Genomic DNA, 7,213 nt, shown 5'->3' with positions numbered 1-7,213 from the left:
CTGAACAAATAAAGGCAAGCACGATAATTAGCAAGGCGGAAAACTTAGCCATTTGAAATAGTTTCAATATCAATAGCAATATTATGATTTATTCTTGTTGTTCAACTCTATGATATCTCTTTGATAAAATAAAAATCTACACTTTATATAAATAAAAAACGAATGAAAAAGATTTATTTAATAGTATTGCAAATAAATAAAGTATTTATGTTTACTCCTTATATCAGAAATAGTCAACATTTTTAATTTTCAAAAAAACAAAAAAGAAAACTAGAATTCAACATTTGAAATATTTTAAAGTATGAATACATATCTATTATCGATGATAAAGCAAAAATTATAATAAAGATAATTTTCAAGTGGCGCCTTTGTACACATGTAAATTAATATCCATCAATTTTTTAATTTTTTAATTTCAATTGTAATAAATAATTAAAATAATAATAAAATTATATTCATTTATTTTAAGAAGGTTTTATATGGTAATTTTTGTTAGAAAATAATTAAATTAATATGGACTAACAAAATGTAATATTTATAAAATAAAATAAGATGTATTGTATATAGGGATGAGAATAGGCTAAGCCGTCCGTCAAGATGGCATGGCCTTACATGACTTATTTAATAAAAATGTTAGACTCATGCTATTTTTAAAGCTTATTTATTTAAATAAGTGAGACTCAAACTTATAAAAAGACCTATTATGATTGATACGTCGGCCTATATATATTTTATTATTTATTAGGGTAGGATCTAGGCCAGACTTAGGCCTAAAAAAATTAATCGTATGACAGATTTAGGCCTTTCAAAGCCTGGTCTGGCTTGGCCTATTCCAATCCCTTATTGTATATAATAAAGTATGGAAATTTCAATAAAGAAAATTTTCTCGTGACCCTTCTATATACCCAATTTTCTTTCTATTTTCACTTTTTAATTTTTGAATATCGATTCAAGTAAATAATAATGATAATAATTAAAATATACAAATTACTTTTAACATATAAATTTAGAAAATTATAACACACAAATAGAAAGAAAATAAACTTAGAAAAATTAAAGCATATAGTATCCAAGAGTTATTGGATGATGATATAATCATATAACATCTTTAGTGGATAATTTAATCTTATGCGTTAATTAAATCCAATGGTTATTATTAATAGTTCTCATTTATCATAATAACTATTAGTTTTTACTGGATAAACTCCATATATATAAGAAAACTTTATTAATCAAATAGTTTGGGAACATTAATCAATTAATATAATGTGCTAATCAATTAACAAATAAAAATAATGAACTAATTTACAAGAAAACTTTAATAATCAAATAGCTTGGGAACATTAATCAATTAAGATGACAATATACTTAACAGATGGCTGATTTAAAGGATATTTTGGAATTTAGTTTGGTTCTTAAATTTTATTGGATTAATAAATATACAAAATTATTAATTGTAAGAGGTTTTGCCATATACAAAAATTCCATTGACTTTGAAAATCCAATCCCCTTCTCACCATTTTAAGGGATTCAATTTTTCTGCCCTAACCTTATTTAATTTTATAATGAAGTTAATTTTGGTAAAGTATAGATGTGTCAGCTCCTTGGTGTTACGTTAAGATTTTTAACTTAATTTAAAATTAAAAAAATAATCAATTGAGTTTTAAAAATTGTAACCGTCGAATTTTTTTTTAATATTTTTAAAATAGCAAAAAAATCAATGAAATTGAAATGCTACCATCAAAATAGTTCTTTCGTTTACTATTATTTTTCATTAAAGCATATTTTCAATGGCCATTTTGAAAAAGTATTTTGTTCAGATTACGTTTATAAATTCTTTAGATTGATTATGTTAATATTTTGTGGTAGATAAATTTTGCTTGAACCTTTTTCAAATCTTCTATAAATTTTGAACATGTCTTCTTTCATACTTTTTGAAGGCAAATATATTTTTCTCATAAAATAATTTTATGATCATAAAAATTCTAAGTATAAAATGAACTTGTTTCCAAAAGTCTTCCACTTTTTGAATATGACAAAACTTGTACTTTTTATAACATTTTTTCTATGTATTTCTTTGACTCCATCATCTTAGGGTTCCACCTAAGTCTAAGTATCATTCTCTCCCCACTTTATCAAATACCTTTCTCCCCCTTTTTTGATTTTATTTTATCGTTTTTTCTCTCTTTTTTTCCTCTTTTGTTGTTGTTGTTGAATAACATGAATACAACATATTACAAGAAAATATAAAACTAATTCTAAACTAAACTACTTTGAAGTTGTCATAACATCAGTCAATTATGAAGGTAAGGTTTAGGTTTAGGTTTTTCTTGAAGAAGTGAAACCTAACTTCAAGTTGTGGTTTGTTGAATATGTATGCCGATTGGCGTTCTATAACACCCCGATTTTCAAAGCGATGGTGTACTTTTTTTTTTTCAAAAGAAATTAAAATAAAACAGAGAAATAATAAGGTAATACCTTTGGATAAATAATTAAGTCATTATAATTTACAAGCAGCGGAAAAGTTTCTCCAAATATTAATCCAAAATATTTACACATCAACAAGTGGTACATGTAACCCATCGAAAATAACATGTCATGCTGACAATATTAGTATAGGTACAGTCTTCCAATCTAAAATAAATACAATTCAAAAGAAAGACGTATGTTCCCTCTATGTCAACCTAATCTGATCATTCTCCAAATCAAACTAAACGCCCTGAGTGATCTCCACGCGCCCCGTAAGATCCTCCTAACATAGCTCCAGTCAGGCATTCCCCTCTACATTCCCATCCACAGGGTATGAACCGGTAAGATTGTCCTGGCTCTCATATGAGGGCAAAATCCAGATTTCCACAATAGTTGTAAAGGGTCACCAACCGAAATTAACAGTTAAAACATAACGTTTAAGTTTTTAAATGCACATGATGACCTTTCAACCTAGCATGCACCTTAAAAGGGTTTTCCGTATGCTAAAAGTTCATATAACACTTGCCAAATAAAAATGAAATCAAAATAAAGTTCTCAATCCATCAAGTAATACATAACTGACCAAAACATTGATAAATCAATTAAGCAATCTGTTATCTAACTCAAAATAAGAATTTATACTAAACCAATCGATTTCCTGAAGGTTTTTAGTGAAATTTGAACTCTGGGCTTAATTCAATCGATTGGGAAATCGATTGAATGAATAACTGAGCCCTTGACTTAATGCCAATCGATTTCCAAATCGATTTTGTCAGTTTTGCTGAGTTCCTGTATGGCCAAATCGATTTCCAAATCGATTTCTTAAATGGTTTTGAAAAACATATTATAAAATCGATTGACAAATCGATTATGTCAAATTAGGGAAGTCCTTGTAACTCATCCAATCGATTGGGAAATCGATTTCCCTGCATATTCTTCCAAAAATACATAAACTAACTCAATCACATTCACACACAATTCCAACACATAACACTTAGCACTTATAACACAATCACTACAACATCATGAGCTTCGAAATAGTTTTGCAATCAAACATGCTATCACACAATTCCAAACCAAACATAACCCTATGCGAGAGGCGTAAATCCTAAACGTACAGTTTCTCACGAACGAACACGAGTGCAGTCTCTCATGGACAAACACCATTTACCAGGGTGTAGTCTCTCACGGACAAACACATGTGCAGTCTCTCATGGACAAACATAATTTACCAGGGTGTAGTCTCTCACGGATAAACACCTGTGCAGTCTCTCACGGACAAACACAATTTACCGGGGTGCAGTCTCTCACGGACAAACACCTGTGCAGTCTCTCACGGACAAACACAATTTACCGGGGTGTAGTCTCTCACGGACAAACACCATTAAGTAAAGACAGATATTAAAAGATTCCCCGTTTTTAATACCCATTTAACTCTTACAATTCGAACGACAATCATTAAGTAAATGTAGATATTAGGAGATTCCCCATTCTTAATACTCATTTAACTCTAACGATTTTCACTGCAAACATTAAGTAAACAGAAATATTAAGAGATTCCCCATTCTTAATACTCTTTTAACTTAAACGATTTTCAAAACAAACATTAAGTAAACAGAAATATTAAGAGATTCCCCATTCTTAATACTCTTTTAACTTAAACGATTTTCAAAACAAACATTAAGTAAACAAGACATTAAGAGATTCCCCATTCTTAATACTCATTTAACTCTAATGGTTTTCAAATTCCACACAAAACAACTCAAACCTATTATCAGATCCAATCCACAACTCATACCAAAACACATCAATTCATTTCTCCACAGAATCCAACCATAAACACATCCAATTTCATCAGTATTAATTAAGAACACGTCAAATACGACGAACACAAATCAACACAATCCGCCACTCAAACGCAACAAGTTTCATTTACTCAAAATCATACATAAATGAGTTTAAATTCATTTTCCACGAAACATTCATCAATATAACCAAAACCTAACCCTAAGATTTTACCCATAAAGGCTTAGATTCATTTTCCCCCAAATCAACATAAATTTAAATTTGGGGGAATCAACATAACATCTTTAGTGGATAATTTAATCTTATACGTTAATTAAATCCAATGGTTATTATTAATAGTTCTCATTCATCATAATAACTATTAGTTTTTACCGGATAAACTCCATATATATAAGAAAACTTTATTAATCAAATAGTTTCGGAACATTAATCAATTAATATAATGTGCTAATCAATTAACAATAAAAATAATCAACTAATTTATAAGAAAACTTTAATGATCAAATAGTTTGGGAACATTAATCAATTAAGATGACAATAAACTTAACAGATGGCTGATTTTAAGGATATTTTGGAATTTAGTTTGGTTCTTAAATTTTATTGGATTAATAAATATACAAAATTATTAATTGTAAGAGGTTTTGCCATATACAAAAATTCCATTGACTTTGAAAATCCAATCCCCTTCTCACCATTTTAAGGGATTCAATTTTTCTGCCCTAACCTTATTTAATTTTATAATGAAGTTAATTTTAGTAAAGTATAGATGTGTCATATCCTTGGTGTTACGTTAAGATTTTTAACTTAATTTAAAATTAAGAAAATAATCAATTTAGTTTTAAAAATTGTAACCGTTGAATTTTTTTTTAATATTTTTAAAATAGCAAAAAAATCTATGAAATGGAAATGCTACCATCAAAATAGTTCTTTCGTTTACTATTATTTTTCATTAAAGCATATTTTCAATGGCCATTTTGAAAAAGTATTTTGTTCAGATTACGTGTATAAATTCTTTAGATTGATTATGTTAATATTTTGTGGTAGATAAATCTTGCTTAAACCTTTTTCAAATCTTCTATAAATTTTGACCATGTCTTCTTTCATACTTTTTGAAGGCAAATATATTTTTCTCATAAAATAATTTTATGAGCATAAAAACTCTAAGTATAAAATGAACTTGTACTTTCGTAAAACTTGTACTTTTTATAACAACTTTTATATGTATTTCTTTGACTCCTTCTATCTTAGGGTTCCACCTAAGTCTAAGTATCATTCTCTCCCCACTTTATCAAATATCTTTCTCCCCCTTTTTTGATTTTATTTTATCTTTTTTTTTCTCTTTTTTTCCTCTTTTTTTGTTGTTGTTGAATAACATGAATACAACATATTACAAGAAAATATAAAATTAATTCTACACTAAACTACTTTGAAGTTGTCATAACATCAGTCAATTGTGAAGGTAAGGTTTAGGTTTAGGTTTCTCTTGAAGAAGTCAAACCTATCTTCAAGTTGTGGTTTGTTGAATATGTCTCAGTGTAATCAGTGTAATCAATGTCCTCTTGTTAAATGCAACCATGTGCGACAAATCTTGCGTTGTTTCTGACCACTTCACCTTTTTCATTTAGCTTGTTTCTAATAACCCACTTGGTTCCAATAATGTTCTTATTTGGTCTAGGTACTAGATCCCAAACATCACCCTTTTAAATTCATTTAACTCTTCTTGCATTGCATGAATCCATCCATCATTTGCCAATGCTTCATTAACAATGGTAGGCTTAAATTATGACAATGAGCCAAACAAAATGGTATCTTTTGATGATGATCTTACCCTAAAAGGATCACTTTAACTTCCAATGAGATTAGATGAAGTATACTTCCGTAAAGATCTTCCTTCTGACTTATCGTAACTATTTCTAACTTGATCATATTCATCCTCGGAAGATTCTTCATCTTCTGGTTTGTCTGCATCTGCTTCATTTGGTTCTAGTAAACTTATAGTATTCTCAACTTGTTTTGACTTTTTAAGGTCACGCTATTTGTCATACAACATAATATAAATCAAATAATAGTTTAATTTCATAAATTATATAACCTATATGTCAACAGGTTCAGTTGCACTCTAAAAACCTTGTTATTTTTTCCTTTCTAGTTTTCAGATTATGAATTTTCATATTCTCTTATTAAAGGGTTTGGATGAAGGGATTTGAATTCTCATCTAGGTTTGTAGTCTCCTGATTCTGAGTGTTAATCTGACACTTCTGTTTCTGCTGATATATCAAATTCATTTGGTAATTTTGGAACTGATCGTTATTCTGATTCTTCTTGTAGTTCCATGTATGATTTCTCTACCAGTTTTGATTATGTTGATACTCCATATTTTTCTGATATTTCTGGTTCATCATATGGTTCTGGTTGTGATAGGTATTGTGCTAACCAATCCTTCTTCCACTAGAGTCAATTGGCTTCTATTTGTTAAGTCTTGGAACATATACCTTTTTTCCTTCATATATTGCAAGTATCCATTGACCAGGCACCTTGACTGGTGTTTCAATTTGGTTGCTTAGAAAATATGCAACATGAACAATTTTATCCTTTGGTACCCAAATCTGATTGGGTCCTAGTTTGTTAGTTCTTAAAGATTTTTTGTCTTTCCATGTGGTTAGCATAGGACAAGATATTTTAATGTGACCTTTCTTATAGCAAATAGTACATAAATCATCAAAGGGAACAAACTTAGATTCAATTACTTTTTCTTGAAATCCTATTCCTCTTTTGCCATTCCTACTAACACCGTAAATCTTGAAATACTTCTTCATGCTTATCAGAGTTACATGTGATATTTTCAGTTGATGTTGAACTATAATTACTTTTAAGAGTTAGATTTCCAGCCTTAAGTTCTGCAATATCAGTTTTCATATTTGCATTTTATGATTTAAGT

This window comes from Cicer arietinum, chromosome 4 (assembly GCF_000331145.2).
Source record: "Cicer arietinum cultivar CDC Frontier isolate Library 1 chromosome 4, Cicar.CDCFrontier_v2.0, whole genome shotgun sequence".
NCBI classification, from domain to species: domain Eukaryota; kingdom Viridiplantae; phylum Streptophyta; class Magnoliopsida; order Fabales; family Fabaceae; genus Cicer; species Cicer arietinum.
Note: the sequence above shows the minus strand (reverse complement) of the source record.